A 10,687-nucleotide genomic window follows, 5' to 3' on the forward strand; every position below is an offset into this window, starting at 1 on the left:
AAAGCCCAGGATCTAGCCATCAAGTATGAGAAATATGCGAAAGAATGAGCCTGATGAGAGCAAATCCCAGACCTAACCTAGACCTAACATGAATTATTCTCTAATATATTGATCGAAACCAGGTTTAATTGACTGTTTCAGTGTGGTCCCACATTACTACGTGATCCAAACCAGAAAAAACCCAGGAACCGTTCAAAAAGTATGTGAAGAATGCGAAAGTATGAGTCTGATGAGTGAAAATCCCAGGCCTAACCTAGACCTAACGTGCGTTATCCTCAAAAATATTGATCGAAACCTGGTTTAATCGACTGTTTCAGTGTGGTACCACATTACTATGCGATCCAAACCAGAAAATAACACAGGATCTGTCAAACGAGTATGTGAAGTGTGCGAAAGTATGAGCCTGATGAGAGCAAATCCCAGACCTAACCTAGACCTAACATGAATTATTCTCTAAAATATTTATCGAAACCAGGTTTAATTGACTGTTTCAGTGTGGTACCACATTACTACGTGATCCAAACCAGAAAAAACCCAGGATCTGTTCAACGAGTATGTGAAAAACGCGAAAGTATGAGCCTGTTGAGGGAAAATCCCAGACCTATCCCAGACCTAACTTGCGTTATCCTCTAAAATATTGATCGAAACCAGGTTTAATTGGCTGTTTCTGTGTGATACCACATTACTACGTGATACAATCCAGAAATAGCCCAGGATCCGTTCAACAAGTATGTGAAGAATGCGAAAGTATGAGTCTGATGAGTGAAAATCCCTGACCTAACCTAGACCTAACATGCGTTATCCTCTAAAATATTTATCAAGACCAGGTTTAATTGAATGTTTCAGTGTGGTACCACATTACTACGTGATGCAATCCAGAAAAAGCCCAGGAACTAGCCATCTAGTATGAGAAATATGCGAAAGTATGAGCCTGATGAGAGCAAATCCCAGACCTAACCTAGACCTAACATGCGTTATCCTCTAAAATATAGATCCAAACCAGGTTTAATTGAGTGTTTCAGTGTTGTACTTCATTACTACGTGATGCAATCCAGAAAAAGCCCAGGAACTAGCCATCTAGTATGAGAAATATGCGAAAGTATGAGCCTGATGAGAGCAAATCCCAGACCTAACCTAGACCTAACATGAATTATTCTCTAAAATATTGATCGAAACCAGGTTTAATTGACTGTTTCAGTGTGGTACCACATTACTACGTGATCCAAACCAGAAAAAGCCCAGGATCAGTTCAACAAGTATGTGAAAAACGCGAAAGTATGAGTCTCATGAGGGCGAATCCCAAACCTATGCCAGACCTAACTTGCGTTATCCTCTAAAATATTGATCGAAACCAGGTTTAATTGACTGTTTCAGCGTGGTACCACATTGCTACGTGATACAATCCAGAAACAGCCCAGGATCTAGCCATGAAGTATGAGAAATATGCGAAGGTATGAGCCTGATGAGGGCAAATCCTAGACCTAACCCGGACCTAACATGAATTATTCTCTAAAATATTGATCGAAACCAGGTTTAATTGACTGTTTCAGTGTTGTACTTCATTACTACGTGATGCAATCCAGAAAAAGCCCAGGATCTAGCCGTCAAGTATGAGAAATATGCGAAAGAATGAGCCTGATGAGAGCAAATCCCAGACCTAACCTAGACCTAACATGAATTATTCTCTAAAATATTGATCAAAACCAGGTTTAATTGACTGTTTCAGTGTGGAACCACATTACTACGTGATCCAATCCAGAAATAGCCCAGGATCCAGCCATGAAGTACGAGAAATATGCGAAAGAATGAGCCTGATGAGAGCAAATCCCAGACCTAACCTAGACGTAACACGAATTATTCCCTAAAATATTGATCAAAACCAGGTTTAATTGACTGTTTCAGTGTGGTACCACATTACTATGTGATCCAAACCAGAAAATAACCCAGGATCTGTTCAACGAGTATGTGAAGTGTGCGAAAGTATGAGTCTGATGAGGGCAAATCCCAGACCTATCCCAGTCCTAACATGCGTTATCCTCTAAAATATTTATCAAGACCAGGTTTAATTGATTGTTTCAGTGTGGTCCCACATTACTACGTGATCCAAACCAGAAAAAACACAGGATCCGTTCAACAAGTATGTGAAGAATGCGAAAGTATGAGTCTGATGAGTGAAAATCCCAGACCTAACCTAGACCTAACATGCGTTATCCTCTAAAATGTTGATCCAAACCAGGTTTAATGGACTGTTTCAGTGTGGTACCACACTACTACGTGAACCAAACCAGAAAAAACCCAGGATCTGTTCAACAAGTATGTGAAAAACGCGAAAGTATGAGCCTGATGAGGGCAAATCCCAGACCTATCCCAGACCTAACATGCGTTATCCTCCAAATTATTTATCAAGACCAGGTTTAATTGATTGTTTCTGTGTGGTCCCACATTACTACGTGATCCAAACCAGAAAATAACCCAGGATCTGTTCAACGAGTATGTGAAGTGTGCGAAAGTATGAGTCTGATGTGGGCAAATCCCAGGCCTAACCTAGATCTAACATGCGTTATCCTCTAAAATATTTATCAAGACCAGGTTTAATTGACTGTTTCAGTGTGGTACCACATTACTACGTGATCCAATCCAGAAAAAGCCCTGGATCTAGCCATCAAGTATGAGTAACATGCGAAAGTATGAGCCTGATGAGGGCAAATCATAGACCTAACCCAGACCTAACATGCGTTATCCTCTAAAATATTTATCAAGACCAGGTTTAATTGAATGTTTCAGTGTGGTACCACATTACTACGTGATCCAAACCTGAAAAAACCCAGGATCTGTTCAACAAGTATATGGAGAATGCGAGAGTATGTGTCTGATGATGGCAAATCACAGGCCTAACCTAGACATAACATGCGTTATCCTCTAAAATATTGATCGAAACCAGGTTAAATGGACTGTCTCAGTGTGGTACCATATTACTACAGGATCCAAACTAGAAAAAGCCCAGAATCTGGCCATCAAGTATGAGAAATATGAGAAAGTACGAGCCTGATGAGAGCAAATCCCAGACCTAACCATGACCTAACATGCGTTATTCTCTAAAATATTGATCGAAACCAGGTTTAATGGACTGTTTCAGTGTGCTACCACATTACTACGTGATCCAAAGCAGAAAAAACCAAGGATCCGTTCAACAAGTATGTGAAGAATGCGAAAGTATGTGTCTGATGAGGGAAAATCCCAGGCCTAGCCTAGATCTAACATGCGTTATCCTCAAAAATATTGATGGAAACCAGGTTTAATGGACTGTTTCAGTGTGCTACCACATTACTACGTGATCCAAAGCAGAAAAAACCAAGGATCCGTTCAACAAGTATGTGAAGAATGCGAAAGTATGAGCCTGATGAGTGAAAATCCCAGGCCTAACCTAGACCTAACATGCGTTATCCTCAAAAATATTGATCGAAACCTGGTTTAATCGACTGTTTCAGTGTGGTACCACATTACTATGTTATCCAAACCAGAAAATAACCCAGGATCTGTTCAACGAGTATGTGAAGTGTGCGAAAGTATGAGTCTGATGAGGTCAAATCCCAGACCAATCCCAGACTAAACTTGCGTTATCCTCTAAAATATTGATCGAAACCAGGTTTCATCGACTGTTTCAGTGTGGTACCGCATTACTACGTGATCCAAACCAGAAAAAGCCCAGGATCTGTTCAACGAGTATGTGAAGTGTGCGAAAGTATGAGTCTGATGAGGGCAAATCCCAGACCTATCCCAGACCTAACATGCGTTATCCTCTAAAATATTTATCAAGACCAGGTTTAATTGATTGTTTCAGTGTGGACCCACATTACTACGTGATCCAAACCAGAAAAAACCCAGGATCCGTTGAACAAGTATGTGAAGAATGCGAAAGTATGAGTCTGATGAGTGAAAATCCCAGACCTAACCTAGACCTAACATGCGTTATCCTCTAAAATATTGATCCAAACCAGGTTTAATGGACTGTTTCAGTGTGGTACCACACTACTACGTGATCCAAACCAGAAAACACCCAGGACCTGTTCAACAAGTATGTGAAAAACGCGAAAGTATGAGCCTGATGTGGGCAAATCCCAGACCTATCCCAGACCTAACTTGCGTTGTCCTCTAAGATAATGATGGAAACCAGGTTTGATTGACTGTTTCAGTGTTGTACTTCATTGCTACGTGATGCGATGCAGAAAAAGCCCAGGATCTAGCCTTCAAGTATGAGAAATATGCGTAAGAATGAGCCTGATGAGAGCAAATCCCAGACCTAACCTAGACCTAACATGAATTATTCTCTAATATATTGATCGAAACCAGGTTTAATTGACTGTTTCAGTGTGGTCCCACATTATTACGTGATCCAAACCAGAAAATAACCCAGGATCTGTTCAACGAGTATGTGAAGTGTGCGAAAGTATGAGTCTGATGAGGGCAAATCCCAGACATATCCCAGACTTAGCTTGCGTTATCCACTAAAATATTGATCGAAACCAGGTTTCATCGACTGTTTCAGTGTGGTACCACATTACTACGTGATCCAAACCAGAAAAAGCCCAGGATCTGTTCAACGAGTATGTGAAGTGTGCGAAGGTACGAGTCTGATGAGGGCAAATCCCAGACCTATCCCAGACCTAACATGCGTTATCCTCTAAAATATTTATCAAGACCAGGTTTAATTGATTGTTTCAGTGTGGTCCCACATTACTACGTGATCCAATCCAGAAAAAACCCAGGATCCGTTCAACAAGTATGTGAAGAATGCGAAAGTATGAGTCTGATGAGTGAAAATCCCAGACCTAACCTAGACCTAACATGCGTTATCCTCTAAAATGTTGATCCAAACCAGGTTTAATGGACTGTTTCAGTGTGGTACCACACTACTACGTGATCCAAACCAGAAAAAGCCCAGGATCTGTTCAACGAGTATGTGAAGTGTGCGAAAGTACGAGTCTGATGAGGGCAAATCCCAGACATATCCCAGACTTAACTTGCGTTATCCTCTAAAATATTGATCGAAACCAGGTTTCATCGACTGTTTCAGTGTGGTACCACATTACTACGTGATCCAAACCAGAAAAAGCCCAGGATCTGTTCAACGAGTATGTGAAGTGTGCGAAAGTACGAGTCTGATGAGGGCAAATCCCAGACCTATCCCAGACCTAACATGCGTTATCCTCTAAAATATTTATCAAGACCAGGTTTAATTGATTGTTTCAGTGTGGTCCCACATTACTACGTGATCCAAACCAGAAAAAACCCAGGATCTGTTCAACAAGTATGTGAAAAACGCGAAAGTATGAGCCTGATGTGGGCAAATCCCAGACCTATCCCAGACCGAAGTTGCGTTGTCCTCTAAGATATTGATGGAAACCAGGTTTAATTGTCTGTTTCAGTGTTGTACTTCATTACTACGTGATGCAATCCAGAAAAAGCCCAGGATCTAGCCATCAAGTATGAGAAATATGCGAAAGAATGAGCCCGATGAGAGCAAATCCCAGACCTAACCTAGACCTAACATGAATTATTCTCTAATATATTGATCGAAACCAGGTTTAATTGACTGTTTCAGTGTGGTCCCACATTACTACGTGATCCAAACCAGAAAAAACCCAGGATCTGTTCAACAAGTATGTGAAAAACGCGAAAGTATGAGCCTGATGTGGGCAAATCCCAGACCTATCCCAGACCTAACTTGCGTTGTCCTCTAAGATATTGATGGAAACCAGGTTTAATTGACTGTTTCAGTGTTGTACTTCATTACTACGTGATGCAATCCAGAAAAAGCCCAGGATCTAGCCATCAAGTATGAGAAATATGCGAAAGAATGAGCCTGATGAGAGCAAATTCCAGACCTAACCTAGACCTAACATGAATTATTCTCTAAAATATTGATCGAAACCAGGTTTAATTGACTGTTTCAGTGTGGTACCACATTACTACGTGATCCAAACCAGAAAAAGCCCAGGATCAGTTCAACAAGTAAGTGAAAGACGCGAAAGTATGAGCCTGATGAGGGCGAATCCAAGACCTATGCCAGACCTAACTTGCGTTATCCTCTAAAATATTGATCGAAACCAGGTTTAATTGACTGTTTCAGCGTGGTACCACATTACTACGTGATACAATCCAGAGACAGCCCAGGATCTAGCCATGAAGTATGAGTGTTTAAAGATCGCGTTAATTCGATTTATTTAAACCCGTAATTAGCCGTTAATCCGCTTTGTTTTCAATATACGCGACCGACCAGAACATTCTAGGTCGACGCGTCCGCGACTCGAAACAGAAGGCAGCAGAAAAACTCTCGCTCCTTGAGTTTTTCTGTAAGTCACGCGAGCAGTACAGTAACGTTCGATTTCGAACTTTTCGGTTAAACGCTCGACCATAGAGAAGGTGCGATAATTACATGTTAGAAAAAGACGGACGAGAGCCACGGCGACAGCGCCGCGCGTCGGAGGATTCCCCCTCTCTTACGCGTACTTTTCGGCAGCGCGTGCTCGTCCGTCACTTGCTAACGAGAGCCTGCCAAGCGCGGATCGATAAACGATCACGCTTTACCTAATTTAACATATTCCGAATTGCTTCGAGTTATTCGAGCATTCGTTGAAATTCAACAGGCCCTCACAATATTCGAATTGCTTCGAGTTATTCGAGCATTCGAACAAATTAAGAAAAAAAAAGGCATAAAGAAAATTCTCGGGTTCTAGCGGTTGATTCCCACGCGACGTTGAAAATTCGAGTTATTCGAATTTTCACAAAGCGGGCAACCGACGTATAGCCGCAGCTTTACGGGATTAGCTTGCGTAAGCAAACTGCCCCCAGTAAACTGCGTGTAATTCCGGTTGTCGAATCAAACCTGTTAATCGATTCGGTCGTGAGTACGACCCGATTAAAGACTGCGGGAAACTCTTTGGTATCATCGAGTTCCCGAATTTTCCGCGTATCGCTGCAAACAGCGGTCGTGCGAGAGGTATCGAGATTAAGACTCGATCCTCCCTTGATTCAATCGAACGGTCTTACAACCATCTAAAGGGGCCTTATTGGCGTAAATACCTTGGGTGGACTTGCCGCCTTCCAGTCGGAGCGTGGGACGAGTCTTGTACGGTCACTGCGCGTAGAACGCGACTCACAAGGCGTCGTGGTGCCAGTCTCAATAGTAAGACGTCCTATACGCCATTGAAAGACTGCACCGCATCGTGTTCCGTACACACGCATACGAAGACGGTAAGGGGCCGAGGACCGGGTGACGGTTGGAGCCTTACAACCTCCCTCAAGGCACCCTCTCCTGCGACAATCAAGTGTTGCAGTCGAACAGAAAACCGAGAGGAAATTCCCTAATTGGAAGAAAGCGAGCGATTCCCGGTTTAAAGGGAACGCTCACACACGTACAGTCCACTAGCTTAGCTGCGTATCGCGGCGGCAGAGATTCCCGCTCCTAGGTGCGACAAGCACCGACCAGGAGCGTACCAAAGAGAGAAAGACAAGCGACGTGACTCACGTCGACAGGTATTTAACGCCTAGTCGTATCTCTTTCTGTTTCAGGGTAACAACACAGGCCGCAACACTGATCGTCTGGCAGACGTCGGCCGATTATCAAAAACCTATATTGACTAAATAAACGGCTTGGTCGCATAAGGCGATCCGGCGAAAATAAAATTATAATTGTATCGCTTATTCTCCGTCTGTTCCTTCCCTCGAGATCCGGACCCCCGTTAGGCGAGGTATTTTCAAACCTCCTCCCCCTAACATAAGGTCCTTCGAGCCGTATCGAAACGAGGTTGATTGGAACGGGAAAAGAGTGAACACTCTTGTGCGTGAAGGTTTACCACGACAGAGTTTAAATCGAGTTGATTGCCCCTCGATAAATCACTATGGCGGTATCAGAGGAACTGTCGCGGTCCGACCTTGAGGATCAACTCACGGAATTAACCGAAGAGTTCGATCGTCTCAAAGCATTGACCGTTAATCTAAAAAAGATGGGTAGAGCCAAGTACTCGGAGAAACTCCTTGAGGAAAAACTCACATACGCCACGCAGTTATGGCGTGATACCCGAACGTTGTACATGAGCGTGCGGAGAATGATTCCCGCCGCGAAAAGACAAGCCTACGTGCTATTTAAGCCGGGCTACCTCCTCAGTGCGGAAAACGAATTCCAGGAATTCCAGAATTACGTTACCACTGAGATCGACCGAATAGTCGCTGAAGCCAAACCAGCGACAACGGAAGTACAGCCACCCAACATGCTAATCGAGCTCCCGAAGCAGCGATTGCCGAAATTCGGAGGTGACCCTCGAGAATGGGAACATTTCGAGGATCTTTTCACCTCAGGTGTGATCCGAAACGCATCGCTCTTGGACGTACAGAGATTATTTCATCTGAACGCATGCTTGGAGGGACCAGCTCTCGCGACGATTTCGTCATTTGAAATCGTCGGACGAAATTTCCCGGAAGCCTGGAAAACTCTAAAAGAGAAATACGGCCTTCCACGTTTGATAACCGGGAAACTGCTGGACAAACTGCTGCACTTGAAGCCGACCGATTTAAACGATTTGGCCAGCATGCAACAAATCACTGTGGATTATACAGAGACGATTGCTGCCCTCCGAAAAAGAGGAACCCCCGAGCAGCTGTTCGAATGGCTGCTCGCTCACTGGGCGAAACAACATTTCACTCCAAAACTGGAGTTGGAATGGCAGAGGACGTTGGGCCCCTCGACCGAGTACCCTACGTTCGAAGACGTTAGGAAATTCATCGACCATCATGCGCAAGCCTTGCTCTCGATGAACGAAGACCGGCGAGAGGCAGCCCTCGCGCCCGAAATGAAGCCTCGAGCACCGAAGCTTATCGACACTCGACAAAAGAGTGTCGCTTCAAAGGCCATGAGGAGTCACAACGTCGTGGTGAATTCCAACCCGGTTCCCATTCCAAGAGGGCCGAATTTGGACCACGACGGACGAGTCAGGCCGGTGCGAACGGAAGTGTGCGGGTTTTGTGCTGGGCCACACCAATTACTGCAATGCCATAATTTTAAAGTATTGCCGGCAAGAGTACGTAGTCAATACGTACGAAGTCGTCAATGGTGTTTGCAGTGCCTCGCTTCCTCACACACCGTAATGCAGTGCCAGAGCCCTCTGGTGTGTCACAAGTGCAGTGGGAGGCACCATTCCCTGCTGCACTACGAATGCACACGAGAGGAAGCCAGTGCGAGGCCGTTACCCAGTAACGCACACGGCAGAAAACAGGAAAGTCGTGTAAGTGACCAGCCTACGCGATCGGCCAAATCGAAGCCAAGGCAAAAAAGCTCGGCTTTGAATGCTAACGTGAAGCCGGCCTCGACGTCGCACTGTACCGCGCTCGGTACAGGCGCACCGAGGCCTGTGGTGTTAGCTACGGCACGAGTGCGCGTATTCGGTAAGAACGGTGCGACACGAATCGCTCGCGCACTGTTGGACCAAGGATCGGAGACGTCCTTTATCTCCGCTGGGCTGGCTAACGACCTCAACCTTAAGCGGATACGAACCCCAGCTACGGTATCGGGCTTGGGGGGCGGTCAAACGCAAGCTATAAAATATAGCGTAAATTTAAACCTCGGTTCGCAAAACGAAGCGAAACCGGTGTGTACTGGAAACGCGTACGTCGTGCCGAAAATCACGACCTACCGCACACCGACGGCAAGCGCGCTTGTTTACAATGCGTTCCGAGGATTAACGCTGGCCGACGCAAATCCTGCAGCCGATCAAACAATAGAAATTCTTATCGGCGCGGACCTTTACGCTCAGATAATTCGAGCGGGTTTCCGACGTGGGTCGATCAATGGTCCCATCGCCCAAGAAACAGCGTTCGGCTGGGTTATTTCCGGCCCGATAAACGCTGCAGGCGAAGCCCGGAAAACCATAAGAACGCTGCATTGCACCGTTCTCGAATCGCTGGACTACGCAATTCGAAGGTTCTGGGAGACCGAAGAAATCCCCGTAACTTCGGTACGTTCGAAGGCGGAAGAAGAGTGCGAAGCACTCTTCCGAAAAACCGTACGGCGGGACGCGACCGGAAGGTTCATAGTTCGATTGCCCTTGAATCACTCAAGGCCGGACGAAGCGTTAGGACGCTCGCTCCATATAGCGCTGTCCGCATTAACAAGGCTGCGGCGTAAACTCGACGCGGATTCGACCCTCGACAGAGAATACTCTGAGTTCCTTGCGGAATACGAATCATTAGGTCACATGACTCAAATTGAGCCTGTTGACCAAGGACGATTGTACATTCCGCACCGAGCGGTCATACGCACGGAAAGTGCAACGACCAAATTGCGGGTTGTGTTTAATGCAACCAGCAGAACGGTCGGAGGGCGATCCCTTAACGACGTCCTACACGTAGGGCAAAAATTACAAAATGACATCACCTCAGTTTTAACGAGATGGCGCCTGTATGAGTACGTGTTGGTGGCTGACATCGAGAAGATGTTTCGACAAATTCTCGTCGCCCCACAGGACCGTCGTTTTCAATGCATCGTCTGGCGCACGTCAACAACCGAACCGCTTAAAGCGTTCGAATTAAATACCGTAACATACGGTACGGCGTGCGCCCCATATTTATCGATGCGTACTCTTCTTGAATTAAAGGAACAAGATGGAGAGAGGTACCCTCTCGCAGCTCCGAT

The sequence above is a fragment of the Colletes latitarsis genome, unplaced genomic scaffold, assembly GCF_051014445.1.
Source record: "Colletes latitarsis isolate SP2378_abdomen unplaced genomic scaffold, iyColLati1 scaffold0023, whole genome shotgun sequence".
NCBI classification, from domain to species: domain Eukaryota; kingdom Metazoa; phylum Arthropoda; class Insecta; order Hymenoptera; family Colletidae; genus Colletes; species Colletes latitarsis.